This window comes from Mesoplodon mirus (genome assembly GCF_964341445.2).
Source record: "Mesoplodon mirus genome assembly, chromosome: 3".
NCBI lineage: Eukaryota > Metazoa > Chordata > Mammalia > Artiodactyla > Ziphiidae > Mesoplodon > Mesoplodon mirus.
In genome coordinates this window covers 6,179,424-6,196,060 of record NC_138978.1, presented here as the reverse complement: position 1 = coordinate 6,196,060, position 16,637 = coordinate 6,179,424, and positions in this window count along the sequence as shown.

Genomic DNA, 16,637 nt, shown 5'->3' with positions numbered 1-16,637 from the left:
TGTAGAGAGGGAGAGACACATTGAACAAGACAAATAACATAAATAAATGGTAAGTCAGAAGACAGTCATCCCCAGAGAAGGGGCTTAGGGAGTGTGGGGCTGGGGGTTGGGGGAGGGGCACTGCAGTTTAAATAGGGTTGTCGATGAGTCCCCACCCAGAAGGTGACATCTGAAGAAAGACTTGGACGAGGTGAGGGCGTTAGCTGTGCTGATGTCTGGGGGAAGGTCATGCCAGGCAGAGGGACGAGCAAGTGCAAAGGTCCTGGGATAGGAGCTGGATTGAATCAATGACAGAGCAAGCAATTATACAGTACAGTCTGTAGTGAAATTACAAAGCACAAAGTGCTACTAGGGGAAGACATGTGGCTCTAGGAAAGTTTATAATAAGGGGAGGTGACTTTGATGGGAGGGCCGGGGGTCCCTGAGGAAATGACACTGGACAGGTGTGCTAACGCTGAGTAGAGGGGGCAGCATGTTCAGAGCTCCTGTGACAGGAGGGGGCAGGGTGAGCACAGAGCCAGTGGGGCTGGGATGCCGAGGTGAGTTGGGGGTGGGCTGGAGAGGCAGCTTGGGCTCAGGCTGTGGGCCTCGTGGACTGTGTCATTTTCTAAGAACAAGGAGAAGCTTAGACAGGTCCAGTGCAGCGGAGTGGGTGACCTAAATCATATTCATATTTTGCAAAGATCATGTAGCTCAGAGTGGAAAAGTGGATTGGAAGGGCTCAGGGGGCCCAGGTGGGCGCACCAGGGAGGATCTTAGAGAACTGCCCAGGCGGGAGAGGATGTGAGTGATGGTGGAGAGACAGAGGTGGTGGATTGCCTAGGCATTTGCGGGTAAAACCAACAGGGCTTGGTGACAGGTTGAAGGTGGGGGGTGTGGGGAGGAGGGAGGGGCGTGTCCAGCTTGAGCACCCAGGCAAAGGAGAGGACAGCATTTGGGCTGGTGGGGCGAGTTGCAGGGTAGCTTTGATACAGAATGAGTTCGAGGGACCTTTGAGGCACGGAGGCCCCTAGAGATGGGTCTGGACATCAGAGACAGGTCTTTCGAGAATTACTTGCACACAGGAAGCCCAACTGTGGACAATGACATCATCAGGGAGAGATGTAGCACTGAGGAATGAAGCCTCATCGCTCACTGGTCAGGTGGGGGAGGATGAGCCATCAAAGGACTGGCTCCATCTTATCATATCTCTAGACAGGGGTAACAGTTTGAAAAAAATACCATTGTGTTGTTCTATTTTGCCTTTACACACAATGACATGCTATTTTGTTAGCTCAGAGCTCACAGCTGTAACTTATAAACCTCAACATCCCAAGAGCTGAACACAATGGACGCTTTTTTTTGGCTCATGTGAAGTCCAAATGGGTGTTTCTGATGCACAGGGGACCTCCAAACGGTCATTCAGGGACCCAGGCTCCTTCCATCTGGGCTCTGCCTGAGCCAGGCTAGCAAGAGGCCCACATCCCACTCATTCCATTGGCCGGGACTCAGTGACACAGTCACACCCAACCGCAAGGGAGGCTGAAGGGCCTGGAGGAAGTGGGTGTGAGGGGTACTGTGTCAGCTGCCTGCTTAGCGTTTATCAGCTTGGAGGAGGGGAGGAAAGGGGAGGGAGGGGACAGCTGGGGATGCTAAGGAAACAAAAGTTAATACCTCCTTTCTGATATTCAAAATAGGATTCTGCAGCCCGAGAAAAGGCTTGGAATCTAGATGTTGTTGAGAAAGAAAGGACTTAAAAAATTCCTTTGACCTCTTTTAACCTTACAAGGTCAGAAGCTTCCTTTCTTAACCCTCCAAGGTCAGACTGGACCCCAGGGTTTCTCCCCCTATGTGGACGAGATTCCCCGTCTTATCAGTGGGTCTAGACAGGAGTCCAGAGTGGAAAGAGGGCGACAGGGAATGCAGGGAACACAGGCGAAGCCCACCGCCCATCCCTGGGCACTGTGGAAGGAAGGCAGAGGTAGTAGGCTGGGAGGGGGCCAAGCCGATGGGGAGCTGCGTGAAGAGGACCCCTGGGGGTAAAGGCTCAGCCCTCCCCCAACCCTGGGAGGAGTCTGTTGGGGGAGAGATGGAGTGGGTCCTACTCAGGACTGAAAGCTGCAGTGGCCCCTTGGGGGGGGGATGACCTGAAGGGGGCGATACTCCACCTCAGTGGGGAAAGACAGTAAGGACAGGGGGCGGCTGGGGGCGAGCGGAGAGATGCTGGGGGCTCTACAAGGCCCCACCCACTTCACAGCAGAACCTGGAAATCAGGGGTCCACCAAACCCCCTTGGCCCCCGCAGTGCACACGGTGACCAGCCTGTGGCCAAGAGGTCACACGACCCCCGCCCTGCCCCCAGCCGCACCCTAGAGGGACAGGAGGACCAAAGCCCCAGAGGCCGTTACCTTAAAGAGACCAAGTCAGACCCAAAGGGACAGTTCAAAGGATCCAACTGAACTCAATTTTATATCAGGCTTGATCAAAGTTTGTGCCTACCCGTCATGCCCTCCACGCCCGCGGTTGGTGTTGGTTCATGAGAAAGCCCAGATCAGCCACAGATAAATAACTGGACGCCGGTTCCTTTGCACCCCTCGGTGTGGTGGGAACAGCTCAGCCAAAGGCTGGGACTCCAATGATAGAGAGAGAAGGGGAGGGGGAGGGTGGGAGGTGACCCCAGGTGGGTCCCCGCAGCAGCGGCAGTCACCTGCCATTCCGGGGCGTCCACAAGGTGGTGGGAGAGCCCCACCTTCTCGGCCCGCGCCTGGGAGGGCCGGCGGGGGAGCCAGAGGCATGTCTAGTATTTCTCTGGCACAAAGGGAAGGAGAGATGGTGCTTTTAAAGCATTTTCCGCCCTTGCAAGGATTCATGGTTCTATGGCTGAATTCTTTTTTTTTTTTTAACTTTGTAAACACACTTTTTCTGCAAAGCACACAGCTGCGTGTTTTTTTAAAATTTTATGAATAACATTTTTAATAACAGATCTTGTGCCAGGCCTTGTGTTCAGGCTTTTATGTACTTTAAACCTCATTTAATCATCCTACCTTTAGGAAGTGGGCAATACCCCTACCATGTTTTTTGGATCCGGAAGCCTGAGGCTTGGTGAGCGTCACTTGGCACTCACGGTTGGAGCTGGACTTGAACTGGGACTCAAACCCAGGACTGAGTGACCCTGGGGCCCAAGCCTCCGGCAGCACATGAGGGCTGCAGTGTTCGCAGTTAGGCTTGGGGTCATTCATAGGTTCACCCAGCGAGTGTTTATGGGGCGCCTGCTTTCCACAGGTCAGGCTAGGAGCGAGGGGGGGCGGCATCACCGGAACCAGCACAGACCTCACAGCCTGGGCTCCACCCTCCCTCCTCAGCCTCTCTGCGCCTCTGTCTCCTCCAGCCACCCCTGCCTGTCCATCAACGGTTTGCCCGTAAGGCTGCCTTTTGGCTCCCCGTTCAGGAGGACTGGGCAGTACCAGGGCTGCAGGAGTGTGTGTGTGTGTGTGTGTGTGTGTGCGCGCACACACACACATGCGTGCTGGCGAAAGCGTGTGCTTCCACAACTGTTGTAGAGAAAGGTGCCTTCCCTTCATTTATGCAGAGTTAACGGATTCCTGGTGTCCTTCAGTCAGCACTGCTTTTCACTCTTCAGGGAAGCTTCTGTGGATCTGACGTGCCCTACACACACTCACACACACACACACACACACACACACACTCATGCACAGAGTCTGCATTGCAAATTCCAGGAGGGCAGGATAATCCAACCCCTTTTGCACCCTCCTGCAGAACTTGGCGGGCAGAGGGCCAAACACATGGTAGACACTCAAACATATTTATTTGATCTACACAGGATGGGATCAGTAGAAGTTGTGTGGTTACTCTTGCGCCTGCACAGGTATGTTATGGGTTAAAACGAAATGTTATGGACCGGCCTGGGAACTCTGTCAGACTACTTCCCAGCATATGCCCTCCTTATAGGGAGCCGGTGGCACCAAACCCTGGACTCTGGGCTGTCCAAAGGCTGGGACAAAGGGGCTGTGGCCAGAATCTGAGCTGAGCCAGAGCAAGAACCCAGTGTCTGGATGTCAGGCTGTGCTAGAGCTGAAGGATGTTGGACTCAGGTTCTAGAATCAAGGTGGTGGCACCCAGGATGGCTGTGGACTCCTCATCCGTGGGCTGGGATACAGCCTCACGGGGACACAGGGTCACCTGAGAAAATGCAGGACGCCCAGTTAAATTCAAATTTCAGTTAAATATCAAATAATTCTTATGTATCAGTACGTTCCAGGCAATATCTGGCATCCTGTATTTTGATGTGCTCCATCTGGCAGCCCTAGTGAGACAGCTCCTGGACCCTGGCGAAAGAAGCCTCCCCGGGGGCGCCTGAGACCCTCTTTCTCGAAGCGGCCAGGTGATCAGGAACCCCAGGCTTGGGCTGCTGGCCAGTGCCTGCCAAGCTCAACTTTGATTTGCTGTCCCCCTGAGAGAGCAGTGAACACCCAACATTCATGAGAAGTGCAAGCCAACCTTTGGACAGGTCTTGAGAGTGGAAACTCCTGGATTATGCTCACTGGGATCTTGAAAGTTTCCGGTGGCTTTTGTGCTTTACCTATGTGTTCAATATGTCAAAATTCTGAATCTACTAAACGGGACTTTCTAACACTTAACCATTATTTATACAACTAATACATTTAAGACCTATTAAGTTTTCAAATGATTTTAATCTTTTATCTTCATGCCCATGAATTATTAAACTTCTGTATTACAAAATATAACACAGAAAAGTGCAAAAAACAAAACGAGCAGCTCACTGATTTATCACACACGTGGAACCACAGTCAGGTCTAGACAGAAGATTTGCCAACTCCCTGGAAATCCATCTCGTGCTGTCGCTATGACCAAGTCACTTTCCTGACTTTTATGTTCATTGCTTTCAGGCTTTTAAAAAAATAGGTGTAATAGACATGCCCATGTCTTAGTTTGCTCCCCCCTCTCCTGCCCAAGCTGGTAGGGGGTGATTCCAGGAAGCAGGAGAATAAGATGGGGAAGGGAGAAAAGCTAATAACAAACACATGAATGACCAGGTCACCCGTGTGGGCAACTGGGGCTCAGTCGTATTGGGGCGCCCTGAGAAGCCAAATGGAATAAGCTTTATCATTGTCCTGCTGTAGGATGGATCGCTGAGGCATTTATGTACCATCTTCCAGTCCCTTCTGGTGGAGGGGTGTCCCTGAGGGCCTTAGCTACCCTGCACTGTAGCTGCACCTTTTGGAGGAGGTGCAGACTCTCAAGGTGCTGCAGAAATCTCAGCAGCTTGAGGTGGGAAACCGTCTACTGCAGCTACAAGCGAACCCAGGTGAACCTAGGACATACACAGCTGTGCTACTCAGAGTGACGGTATGCAGCAAGATGCAGGGCTTGTACCAGGATTTAAATCAATGCACTGTTTCCTTCATGTGGAAAGTCTTACTACAAAGGAAAGGAAAAAGGCAGCTGAACTAAGTAGTGGGTTTAGTGACACTCTGGTGCAAACTCCTTCTTCCCTGCTGGGCAGGACGCTGTTTACAGCCTGGCAAGCCCGAGTCCTTCTGTACAGCAGCGTGCATCCTTAAATGCTAGGGTTTAGTTCAGCCTTTTCTTCTTTCTTTTCTTCTGTTTTTGGCTGAGATGCTCGGCTTGCAGGATCTTAGTTCTCAGAAGCGGGATCGAACCTGGGGCTCCAGCAATGAGAGCACAGAGTCCTAACCACTAGACCGCCAGGGAATTCCCTAGTTCACCCTTTTAAAAAAAACTTTGTGGGGGCTTCCATGGTGGCGCAGTGGTTGAGAGTCCGACTGCCGGTGCAGGGTACGCGGGTTCGTGCCCCGGTCCGGGAAGATCCCACATGCCGCGGAGCAGCTGGGCCCGTGAGCCATGGCCGCTGAGCCTGTGCGTCGTCCGGAGCCTGTGCTCCGCAACGGGAGAGGCCACAGCAGTGAGAGGCCCGCGTACCGCAAAACAACAAAACAAAAAAACTTTGTGTAAATAAGATCAGAGTATGTGTTCTTTTGTGTCTGGGTTTTTGTTGTTGTTGATCATTTTGATTTTGAAAGTCGCCCACGTGGCTCTGGTTCATTTTCAGCGTTGTAATGTGTGGATATATCCTAAGGTATTAATCCATCCTTCTGTTGACAGACATGTGGGCTGTTTCTATTTTAGGGTTATTATAATAATGCTACTTGGACACAGTAATACATGTTTTTGGTATACGTATGCACGCATTTCTTTTCGGTATATATTCAGAAATGGCACTTCAGGGCAAATATATGTTGACCTTTAGTAGATAATCTCAACAGTTTTCCAAAAGGTGTACAAATGTGCACTCCTAACGGCAGGGTGTATTGCTTACATACTTAGCACAATTTGGTATTGTTTGTCTTTTACTTTTAGCCGTCAGGCATACAACGGTGGTTTTAATTTACATTTCCCTGTGACTAATGAGGCTGAGCATCTCTTCATATGTTCATTAGTCATCTCAGTATCTCCTCTGTAAAGTACCTGATCAAATATTTTCCCGATATTTCTATTGGGTTATAAGCTGATTTATAAGAATTTGTTTTGTATTTATATTTAAACCTTTTGCAAATTCTTAATTTTAATGTGTTGGGTTGGCCAAAAATTTCGTTTGGGTTTTTCCTGTAAGATGTTCAAATCACCAATTTCTTTCTTTTTTTTTTTTTCTTTTTTTTTGGTGTCCTATGTAAGAAATCTTTCCTTACCTAAGGTTATGAACATATTCTCCTATGTTATCTTCTAGAAATTTTATTTTTTATTTTATTTTTAAATTAATTTTTATTGGAGTATAGTTGCTTTATCATGTTGTGTTTCTACTGTACAGTTTCCACTGTACATCAAAGTGAATCAGCTAAACGTATACATATGTCCCCTCTTTTTGGATTTCCTTCCCATTTAGGTCACCACAGAGCACTGAGTAGAGTTTCCTGTGCTATACTGTAGGTTCTCATTACTTATCTATTTTATACATAGTAGTGTGTATATGTCAATCCCAATCTCCCAGTTCATCCCATCCCCCCTTTCCCCCTTGTTATCCATATGTTTTTTGTTCTCTAAGTCTGTGTCTCTATTTCTGTTTTGCAAATAAGATCATCTATACCATTTTTCTAGATTCCACATATATGCGTTAATATACAATATTTGTTTTTCTCTTTCTGACTTACTTCACTCTATATGACAGTCTCTAGGTCCATCCACGTCTCTACAAATGTCCCAGTTTCATTCCTTTTTATGGCTGAATAATATTCCATTGTATATATGTACCACTTCTTCTTTATCCATTCCTCTGTTGATGGACACTTAGGTTGCTTCCATGTCCTGGCTATTGTAAATAGGGCTGCAGTGAATATTGGGGAGTATGTGTCTTTTTAAATTATGGTTTTCTCTGGGTATATGCCCAGTAGTGGTATTACTGGTCATATGGTAGTTCTATTTTTAGTTTATTAAGGAACCTACATACTGTTCTCCATAGTGGCTGTATCAATTTACATTCCCACCTACAGTGCAAGAGGGTTCCCTTTTCTCCATACCCTCTCCAGCATTTATTGTTTGAAGATTTTTTGATGATGGCCATTCTGACCAGTGTGAGGTGATACCTCATTGTATTATTTTGATTCACAATTCTCTAATAATTAGTGATGTAGAGCATCTTTTCATGTGCCTCTTGCCCATCTGTATGTCTTCTTTGGAGAAATGTCTATTTAGGTCTTCTGCCCATTTTCTGATTGGGTTATTTGCACTGCATGAGCTGTTTGTATATTTTGGAGATTAATCCTTTGTCAGTTGTTTCATTTGCAAATATGTTCTCCCATTCTGAGGGTTGTCTTTTCATCTTGTTTATGGTTTCCTTTGCTGTGCAAAAGCTTTTAAGTTTCATTAGGTACCATTTGTTTATTTTTGTTTTCATTACTCTAGGATGTTAGTCAAAAAAGATCTTGCTGCGATTTATGTCAAAGAGTGTTCTGCCTATGTTTGCCTCTAAGAGTTTTATAGTGTCTGGCCTTACACTTAGGTCTTTAATCCATTTTGAGTTTATTTTTGTGTATGGTGTTAGAGAGTGTTCTAATTTCATTCTTTTACATGTAGCCCTCCAGTTTCCTCAGCACCACTTATTGAAGAGACTCTCTTTTCTCCATTGTATATTCTTGCCTCCTTTGTCATAGATTAGGTGACCATAGGTGTGTGGGTTTATCTCTGGACTTTATCCTGTTCCATTGATCTATATTTCTGTTTTTGTGCCAGTACCATACTGTCTTGATTACTGTAGCTTTGTCATATAGTCTGAGCTCAGGGAGCTGGATTCCTCCAGCTCCGTTTTTCTTTCTCAATATTGTTTTGGCTATTCAGGGTCTTTTGTGTTTCCATACAAATTGTGCAATTTTTTGTTCTAGTTCTGTGAAAAATGCCATTGGTAATTTGATAGGGATTGCATTGAATCTATAGATTGTTTTGGGTAGTATAGTCATTTTCACAATATTGATTCTTCCAATCCAAGAACATGGTATATCTCTCCATCTGTTTGTGTCGTCTTTGATTTCTTTCATCAGTATCTTATAGTTTTCTGCATACAGGTCTTTTGCCTCCATAGGTAGGTTTATTCTGAGGTATTTTATTCTTTGTTGCAATGGTAAATGGGATTGTTTCCTTAATTTCTCTTTCCAATCCTTTGTTGTTAGTGTATAGGAATGCAAGGGATTTCTGTGTATTAATTTCTACCCTGCAACTTTACTAAATTCATTGATTAGTTCTAGTAATTTTCTGGTGGTATCTTTAGGATATTCTATGTATAGTATCATGTCATCTGCAAACAGTGACAGCTTTACTTCTTCTTTTCCAATTTGGGTTCCTTTTATTTCCTTTTCTTCTCTGATTGCCATGGCTAGGACTTCCAAAACTTAAGAAATCTTTCTTTACCTAAGGTTATAAATATATTCTCCTATGTTATCTTCTAGAAATTTTATTTTTGATCTTCTGTGTATAGGCCTACAGTTTATCAAGAATTGACTTCACTTTTAGTATAAGGTAAGTGCCAAGCTTAACTTTTTTCATATGAATATCTGCTTGACTGAACACCATTTATTGAGAATGTCCTTTCCTTACTATTCTACAGTGCCATCTTTGGCACAAATAAAATGCCATATGTGGGGTCTGTTCCTGGACTGTATTCTGTTCAATTGGTCCATTAGCCTATATGTGCACATAGCTTTATTGTAAGTCTACATCTGGTAGAGTAAGTTCTCCAACTTTGTGCTTCCTTAAAATTTTTCTGACTGTTCATGGACATTTATTGTGCATGTTTAAGAATCAGTCTTTCAATATCCATAATATATATTTATTTTAAAAACTGGGATTTTTAAACTTTGGGATTTTAAAATGATAGATTGATCTGGAAGGATTGAAATATTTGCAATATCCAATATATGAACATTTTATATACCTATATATATATACACATATACATATATATATCCATTTATTTAGGTCTTTTAAAATTTCTCTCATTAATGTTTCATGATATACAGGACTTACAGATCTTTTTCAAAATATTTATTTATTTATTTATTATTTTTGTCTGCGTCAGGTCTTAGTTGCAGCATGCGGGCTCTTCGTTGTGGTGCATGGGCTTCTTTCTAGTTGTGGTGCATGGGCTCCAGAGCGTGTGGGCTCTGTAGTTGTGGCACACGGGGTCTAGTTGTGGCATGTGGGCTTAGCTGCCCCACGGCATGTGGGATCTTAGTTTCCCTACCAGGGATCGAACCCATGTACCTTGCATTGGAAGGTGGATTCTTTACCACTAGACCACCAGGGAAGTCCCTGCCTTGCTAGTATTTTGCTTAAGAGAGATTAATCTGTAAGTTTCCCTTTTAAAAATGTCTTATCAGGTTTTGCTTTCAATGTCATGCTGACCTCGTAAAACAAATTAAAGGGTGCTTCTCTCTCCTCTTTTTTTTTCTATTTCCAAGAAGAATTTGGGTAATATTGGCATTATATTCTTGTTAACTGTTTAGATGAACTCACCAGTGAGACAGCTGGGCCTGGAATTTTCTTTGTGGAAAAATTTAAAATTCTTAATTCAATTTCTTAATAATTGTAGGCTATTTGGATTTTCCATTTCTTTTTGTGATTGTTTGGGAATATGTGTTTTCCAAGGAAATTGTCCACTTCATCTTAATTAAAATATTTTTTTGGCACAAGTTTGTTTATAATATCCTATTATGACCTTTTTGATGTCTATAAGGTCTGTAGTAATGTCCCTATTATGGGCTGAATTGTGTCTCCTCCTCCCTCCCCAAGTTCATATATTGAAGTCTTAACCCCTAATACCTCAGAATGTGACTGTCTCTAGAGATAGGGCCTTTAAAAGAGGTAATTAAGGTAAAATGAGGTCATATGGGTGGTCCTTAATCCAATATGACTGGTGTCCTTATAAGAAGAAAAGATTAGAACAGAGACACCACAGAAGGAAGACCATGTGAAGACACAGGGAGAATATGGCCATCTACATGCCAAGGGGAGAGGCCTGGAATAGATCTTGCCCTGGAACCAACCCTGCTGACACCTTGATCTTGGACTTCTAGCCTCCATGACTGAGAAAATAAATTTCTGTTGTTTAAGCCACCTTGTCAGTGGTACTACATTGTGACAGCCCCAGCAGACTAATACAGTCCCATTTTTCATTCCTGATATAAATTATTCAGTCTTTCTTTTTTCTTAATCAGTCTTGCCAGGGGTTTATCAATTAGTCTCTTCAAATAACCCATTTTGTTGATCCTCTCTAGGCTTACTTTCTTTTTTTGTTTTAATATTTATTTATTTGGCTGCACTGGGTCTTAGTTGTGGGAGGCAGGCTCCTTAGTTGCAGTTCAATGGCTCCTTAGTTGCAGCACGAGGGCTCCTTAGCTGTGGCAAGCAAACTCTTAGTTGTGGCATGCATGTGGGATCTAGTTCCCTGAGGAGGGATTGAATCCAGGCCCCCTGCATTGGGAGTGCAGAGTCTTATCCACTGGACCACCAGGGAAGTCCCTATGCTTACTTTCTAATTCATTAATTTTTGCTTTTATCTATATTATGTCCTCCCTTCAACTTTCTTTGGGTTTAATTTGCTATTTGTTTACTAACTTCTTGACATTAATAATTAGGTTGTTGCTGTTTTGGCTGTTCCTCTCCTAATATAAGCATTTCTCTAAGCATGACTTCAGATGTATCCCACGAATTTTTTTTTTTTTTTTTGCCGTACGCGGGCCTCTCACTGTTGTGGCCTCTCCCGCTGTGGAGCACAGGCTCCAGACACGCAGGTCCAGCGACCATGGCTCACGGGCCCAGCCACTCTGCGGCATGTGGGATCCTCCCGGACCAGGGCACGAACGTGTGTCCCCTGCATCGGCAGGCGGACTCTCAACCACTGCACCACCAGGGAAGCCCATCCCACGAATTTTGACACGTAGTATTTTCATTATCATTGAGTTAAACATTTTGGCAAGACAACTAAGTAAACACATATGGCTGAGAGTTAGTGACAGGGACCTGGGGCTTAGCCATGTTCAGAGATTTGGATTTTGGTATTTGGAGATGGTTTGAACAAGGGAACAGATATACTTTCAGGTAGCATTCTGCTGCTAACCAGTGGAAGTGGAGCAGGGCAAACTGAGAGGGTCCCTGATGCACTAATCACCAGCTAAATACTGTCTCTACCCTATCTTCTCCCCTTGTGATATCTCCCCATTCTTTAGACATTTATATCCAACTGCCCACTTGAATTCTCCACTTAGATATCTAATAGGTACCTCAGACTTATCAAGTCCAAAACCAAAATCCTTGATTTTTTCTCCAGCTCCTTGCTTGGTGAATCACCAAGGAAAACTTCGATCACACTTAGGAACCCACAGAGATTTGGGAGGTAAGTATTAGTTGCTTCTACAGGGGTGTGCATCGGGGCAAGATGATCTGTCCTTGCAGCACAGATGGACTAACACTTTCTAAATATCTAATGAAAGTATCTATGGCCATTTCTCCCATCATGGAACCTAAACTTTCTGCCTAATTTTCTGGGTCCTCCATCACCTTCCCGCTGTCCACTCAGATTCATTGCCCTCTTCAGCTGGTGTGATCTGATCCCATAACCCCGGAACCACACTTGTCTGTGAATATATGCTGCTCTTTCCTGGTTCACTGCCTTTCCCAGTGATGTATTCAAATCCTACCAATTCGTGAAGTTTTGTCTTACTTCTCTAACCTTCATCTGTCTCCTCTGAGCTTGCTTGTCCAGGTCACATTATTTAGCTCCTAATTGTACAGTGGCTTACACTGTTCAATATTGTGTCACTTATGTTTGTCTTTTGTCCCTAAATAAGTCTGTTGGTCCCCCATGATACTTAGCACATTTTCGCTTCTCAATACTCCCCACTTGTGAACTGATAGGGATTGATTTAGAACATCAAAAAGTACTTAGTCTAGCACTGGAAACCCTCAACTCCTCTGCATAAGAGGCCTCACCCTTGCATTTGATTTCAGCCTGCACGTTGGTTGGCCAAGGCTATGAGACCCCTTGGGTCCCTGTTCCCATCTTTGGGCCTTGATGTTTTCTTTGCCACTGGGTGGCCTGAAATAAGCCCCAGGGAACAGAGACAGGGATTTTTTCTTCTTCTTTCTTCTGCTCTCCTGGACAACAGTTTTCACCCTTTGGTGTGACTCGGGTCCAATTGGCATGCTTTTTAAAAATGCTTGTTACTATTCCCCCAGAGATTCTGATTCAGTACATCTGGGTTGGCACGTTTAACAAGCATCCTGGTGCTTCTGGGCAGATGGAACTGTGACCATACGTTGAGAAGCCAAGCTCCTGTGAGTTTTGGATTGTTAGGGTTAGGGTTCGTCCCTTTTGTCCTTCTAGTTTTAAGCGATATTGCTCCTCCATATTTCCTTTTAGACTTCCCCCAAAAGGTAAAAAAAATGTGGCTCTGACTCTAACACCTGGCATTTAGCAGGATGATTTCCTGAGAGAAAGCCTTCTGGTTTAGATCATGGTTCAAACTATCACTTAGCTGTCAAAAACAGCTCAAGAGAAAGGAATGCTTAAATGCTGCTCTTAATTTTCTATCCAGAAACTTAGAGGAAAAAGAGGTACATGTTCACGTAGTTTGTATATGCAGAGAAAGGGTCTGGAATGATCTACACTGAACTACAATACTGTCTGTCTACTCTTGGGCAGTCGTATTGGGGTGGGACAGGCAACATTAACCTTTGAATTCAGCCACTTCAGTACTCTTTGTGGGGTTGTTTTACACTGCGCATGTGCTCCTTTTGTAATAAAAATAAGTTTCCAGAGCAAAAAACCCAGCACAGTCCTTTAAAACAAAACATCCAGCGCAAGTACTCAGTGTTCTTTCTGTGTGACGGAGAGGAGTGAAGCACAGTGTCTTCTCCCTTGCATTACTGTGTTCACGCATCACTGGGACGTTTTAACATTGAGCTGTGATTTAGAACCAAGTCCCAAAACGTCTTGTGACTAAAGAAAGATCTTTGAAGTAATTACGAACTTGGAAGGGTCCTATTAAATAGTTTCCCTCAATAATTTATAGGGCAGTAGAACTGAAAGATTTCTGGATAACTTTGGGCTCTTCGTTGTTTTTTTCACAATTTAAAGTATTGTCTCCCGACTTCTCATATTCCCAAACAACATCAGTCAGGTGCTTTCGAACCTCAGCGGAACAGAAGTTACAACTCTTCGAGCATCACTCGCTGTAGCATTGCATCCGCCATCAGGGTTTGGATGCAAACGGCTTTGTCTTCCTTTAAACTTGACCAACCGGGGTGCACTGGGACCCTCCCACCTCCACAAATCTCCACCCCGCCCTCCCATCACGATCATCCCCCTGTTTGTGAGTCGCTTGGTATCAATTAAACTGCTTGGCTTTCCCCTTCAGTGAATCCGCCTCTTACAGCGCATTCATCCCGCCCATCTTTACAGCTACACTTGGGCCCAACATTTCAGCTGCCAACAGACAGACACCTCATTAGTTATCCAACTTGCATTGGGACTCTTTTTCTGTTTCTTGGAAACCGCCCTCAAGAGCCCCATCATCCTTTCTCTGGTGAAAACGGTTGCTCCCGCTGAGCGAAATTCCGCTTCTGGCCTCAACACAGCCCACGTTGTTCTTGTTCTTGAAGAGATTTTTTTTACGCCATTAAACTTGTTTTTTCACGAGGCTCAGAGGGTCAGCCTTACCCATTCAGGAGGCACCTGACCAGCAGCAGTTGTCTCGTTCGAATAAGATTAGATTCTTTACTCGACGGCTGACATTTTGGAAGCAGCCAATTCAGTAACCTTGAGGTCTGCCTCTGGGCAGCTAGAGATCGGGGATGAGCCCGCTCGGCTTGGGACACAACTCGAGCCCCAAACTAGCCAAGACCGTATCTGCTGCCGGTCTTGATCTCGAGTGGCCTTGAAGCAGCATTTCAGTTCCCCGGCCAGAGACTGAAGTCAGGCCGCGGCAGTGAGTGTGCTGAATCCTGGCCACTAGACCACCAGGGACACTGCCTAGTGATAAGACCCCTGGCCTGTCAGCTTTGTAGAAATGAATTCCAACAAAGAGACAGAAAGTAATGAAACAAGTAAAGTATTTATTAGGAGGAAAAAGGGTCCGTGTGGATAGACACGGGTGGGCTTAGAGAGAGAGTCGAGCCCTCGTGGTAGTTTGAATCACTTATATGGGGCATTTCTTCCTTTGACAAATCATCTTGCTTTGCCTGGTTCTGAGTCTGTATTTGGTTTATCTCAGGGTCCTCCCCCGTGTGTGCACGCATCTCTTAGCCAAGATGGACTCTAGCAAAGAGGCTATGGGTAGGTTGACATCACCTACTGTGGTCCGGTTCCCCCTCCCTTTTGACCTCCAAGGAGCCTTTCTGTGCATGTGTAGTCGGGAAGGGCTCCCTGACTTCGAGAATGAGGACTATGTGGTCTCTTTGTCTCTTATCTGGGCAGGGCTCAGCTTCTCCTCTCTCCTGCTATTGTCTTTATCTTGGTGGATCTGTCCACAAGGGACAAACTCCAGCTGCTCAGCCTGGGGCCCATCTATCTCCTGCTTCAGCCTCACCAGTGAAACTGGGCCACGTCCCGTTGCTTCCTCTAAGAAGCCTCACTGGAGAAGTTCATAAAGCAATTTGCTGACTCCTTTCCACACAGAAAATTCCAGAGGCTGGTGAGAGGGGCTTCTGAAGGTCATAAGGACTTTTGCTAACCACTCTGAGGAACTGGGGTGAAGTCATCTTTCAGGGCAGGAGAGCAGAGAGGATTCTTTGTTTTGGAAACAACTGGAATTGGCATCTCCAGGGAATCCTAGAGATGTAATCAGTCTTCAGACACTCTGCTTATTTGTTATAAGAATTCTCTCTTGGAAAACAGCATTCAAGGTGTTTGTTGAAAAACTGAGAATGTAAAGTTTTCAGTCATATGTTTCAAGAGGTCTTGTATATCATATTTAACATTTTAAATTGCTTTTAAAAGTTACTTCCAGATCTATTTTTAATTGTATTTCAATCACAACCAATGGCTTTGGGGCTTGCAGACAACTCCACTTGTGTATCACAAAGTCCCAAATGGGAAGTTTCTACAACATGATGTTGTACAGCCTCAGCACATCAAAAACTAGGAACCCAGGTCTGGAGAGAAGTAACTTGCCCAAGATCACTAGGTTTTTAGATAGCAAGCCCAGCAAAAGATCTCTTAATTATCTTCTCTCTCTAGAGCTCCTTGTTTGTTCCTTGACACCAGTGATTCTCAAATTCTCAGCCCAAACAGACCCCATGCCCCTTCATTGTCCTGATGACATTCACAGGTAAAGTAACTAATTTCAATCAGTCAGCATAATGGCCTAATTATAATATAGAGAAGGAATAAAACAGATCTTTTTTTTTTTTTCCCACACCGTGTGTCTTGTAAGACCTTAGTTCCCCGACCAGAGACTGAACCCTGGGCCATGGCACTTTAAGCACCGAGTCCTAACCACTGGACTGCCAGGGAATTCCCTACAAGGCCATTTCTTCAACCAGAAAGGTCCATTGTCACAAAATCTCCTAGACATTTCCCTGCCCCATTCCCTGTGAATATCTGGGTGTCAATGGGACAGGGTCCCTGTCTCGGAGCCCCTTCCATGAGGCTCCCAGTCCTATTATACCTGCCCTAAGCCTCACCTCTCCAGGGCATAGCCAGAGCTCAGAGGATTCTATGCTTTGCTGCTTCTCTGCTTAAAAGTTTTCTTCCAATTAACTGTGCAGATTTATACCACTTGGTGCCTGCAATGCCTACCTCCTCTGTGTACCATTGTCCTAAAGAGTTCTCACGAGGGGCCAGGCATCCCCTGAGAGTGCCGCAGGGTACCACACCCGCTGGGTTCCTCTCCTGAAACTGGATGGGTCTCTATCTGCATAATCTCAAGAACCAGACTTACCATCCCAATGGATTGACTTCTGCATTCCGAGCTCAGGATGCCATCCACCCATTCTGGTGTGGCCAGGTCATACCTCCAACCTCATTTTCTCCTGCGTGGGTACCTGCAGCTCCTGGCTTTTTATATGTTTCGAAAAATATTTTGCTACAAAATCTTTCTACTGGTTTACACA